Source organism: Mobula birostris, chromosome 5 (assembly GCF_030028105.1).
Source record: "Mobula birostris isolate sMobBir1 chromosome 5, sMobBir1.hap1, whole genome shotgun sequence".
NCBI classification, from domain to species: domain Eukaryota; kingdom Metazoa; phylum Chordata; class Chondrichthyes; order Myliobatiformes; family Myliobatidae; genus Mobula; species Mobula birostris.
Window position 1 is genome coordinate 83,304,542 of NC_092374.1, and position 2,869 is coordinate 83,307,410.

Here is a 2,869-nt window from a genome sequence, read left to right on the forward strand (position 1 = left end):
CATTCAACGTCTGCGACCAGCATTCTCCTCTACTCTGTAAACTGTTGGGACAGCAGGGTGGAGCTGCTGACGCCAAGAAAATCAATAATTTCGTCAGGAAGGATGGTTCTGTTCTGGGGGTGGAGCTGGATTCCCTGGTGGTTATGTCTGAGAGGAGGACGCTGCAGAAACTATGGATCATTATGGACAATCCCTCTCCCACCCTCCATGACATACATACTGGACAAACAGTGGACCGCCTTTAGTAACAGACTGATACCACCGAGTAACACCACTGAACGTCACAGGAGATCCTTTCTCCCTGTGGCTAGAAGATTCTACAACTCTTTCTTCTTAAATACATAGCTATCTGGTTTCGATGCACATCTGTATGTTGCACTATTACTGTTTAATGCACAATGATCTTTTTTCTTACCTCAATGCTTACATTTTGCATTTTAAAGTAAATATTTCTGATTGAGCAAACTTGCAACAATAACTTCCTTCGGGACAAACAAAGTTTTACATTATCCTATCTTCAACAAGGGCTACCCCGACTATTTTCTGGATTTTTTTTTTGTTCTTTAGGAGTTGCTCCAAATAAGCGGCTGCCCCGATTATCCAACGGCACAATTAACCGGAATCCATGGGAGTTTGAATCCACTCGAACTTAAAGAAAGTTGCTCTCAACGCGGGGCTCGAACCTACATCCCTAAGATTAAGAGTCTCATCGCCACCAATGAACTAGCTGACTGTGCCAGAAGGCGGCATGCAACGTCGGTGGTCAATAATCAAAACCAGATTTCATATCACCGACGTGCGTCGTGAAATTTATTAACTTTACGGCAGCAATACAATGAAATATATGATAAATAAATATAGAGAAAAACGGAGTTACATTAAGCACATGAGACCAGAAGATATAGTAGCAGAAGTAGGACATTCGGCCCATCAAGTCTGTTCCGCCATGGACTGATCCAATTCTTCCACTCATCCCCACTCCCCTGCTTTTACCCCATACCTTTTGATGCCCTGGCATTTATGTCCATTAAATACTTACGTTAAAATAAGTACTGTAGTGCAAAATAACAGAAATAAAAAGGCAGTGAGGTGGTGTTCATGGGTTCAATGACCATTTAGCAATCGGATGGCAGAGCTGAAGAAACTGTTCCTGAATCGCTGCGTGTGTGCCTTCAGGCTTCTGTACCTCCTTCTCGACGGTAACATTATGAAGAGAGCATGTCCTGGGTGACGGGGATTCTTAATGATGGACGCTGCTTTCCTAATACACCGCTGCTTGACGATGCCTTAGATACTGTACAATGGAGGCTGGAAACCATGATACAGCTGACTAAATTTACAAATTTCTGCAACTTATTTTCATCTTCTGCAGTATCCGACCGCCTCCCCCCCGCACCCACCCCCCGCCCCCACACCCCGGCCCTCCCCGTAGCAGACAGTGATGCAGCGAGTCCGAATGCTCTCCACGGTACATTTGTAAAACTACGTTTGTAGATGTTTTCCAGTGTTTCAGTTGACAAACCAAATCTCCTCAAACTCCTAATCAAATATAGCCGCTATCTCTTCTTCTTTATAGCTGCATCAATATGTTCGGTCCAGGTCAGGTCCTCTGAGATATTGACACCCAGGAATTTGAAATTGCTCACTCTCTCCACTTCTGATCCGTCTATGAGGATTGGTTTTGCGTTCTCTCACCTTATCCTTTCTGAAGTCCACAATCAGCCCTTTGGTCTTGCTGACGTTGAGAGCAAGGTTGTTGCTGCGACAACACTCGACTAAATGGTTTACGTCGCTCCTGTACGCCCTTTAGTCACCAGCTGAAATTCTGCCAACAATGCTTCTATCATCAGCAAATTTATAGATGCCAGTATTTCGATGCAATGTTCACCGCAGATGCATCTGTGTACAAGTGTTGTGACGACATTGGTCAGACAGCACCGGGAATGTTACGTCCAATTCCCATTGTCATACTATAGACATTACGTCATTGAACTGTAGAGGGAGCAGAGCGTTTCACGAGGTGTCGCTGTGACTGGAGGACTTGAATTCTGGGGAGAGTCCGGATGGTCTGGAGTCAGGAGGCTGCCGAAATGGAACCCGGAAGAAACAAAAGCGGTCAAACTGCATCTGTGGGGTGTAATTGTACCAATGCTGAGGAATGGAGAGGTCTACCAAAAAGTGGTGGACACAGACGCGTCGATCACAGACAAAACCCTCCCCACCATTGAGCACATCTACAAATAGCGCTGCCACAAGAAATCAGCAAGTATCATCAAGGACCCCACCATCCAGGCCATGCTCTCTTGTCGCTGCCCCCACGCCACCAGGTTCAGGAAGAGTTGTTACCCTGCAAGCATCAGGCTCCTGATTCTTCAACAACTATCAGTGTGAAGCACTTCACTCACCCCAACACTGAACTGATTCCAAAACCTACAGGCTCACTTTCAACGACTCCAAGTTCTCAGCGTTGTTTATTTGATTCATCCATTCATTCATTTATCTATCTATCTATCTACCTACTTATCTATTTGTAAATGTTGTCTTTTTTGCATATTGGTTTTGTGACCGTCTTTGGTTATGTACAGTTTATCATGAATTGGATTATATTTCTTTCTTATTTTCCCGTAAATACGTGCAATAAAATGAATCTCAGGGGAATATACGGTGACATGTACGTAACGTTGTATCACAATGAAATCACGTTTTGTGTCGAGGAAGGAATCCGGGTGATAACCGGTATAAAGAGCTGGAGTGAAGAAACGCTGAGATTTTCTCAGAGGTAGTTAAAGAGAGCATCGCCCAACGTGGGGCTCGAACCCACGACCCTGAGATGAAGAGTCTCATGCTCTACCGACTGAGCTAGCTGGGC

General features: G+C 44.9%; 1 non-coding gene across 1 annotated transcript; it reads right to left on the reverse strand.

The window, feature by feature from the left end:
• Window positions 1-2,796: 2,796 nt before the first annotated feature.
• trnak-cuu (transfer RNA lysine (anticodon CUU)) lies at window positions 2,797-2,869 on the reverse strand. The gene has a single exon. It is a non-coding gene; the product is annotated as a tRNA-Lys (tRNA).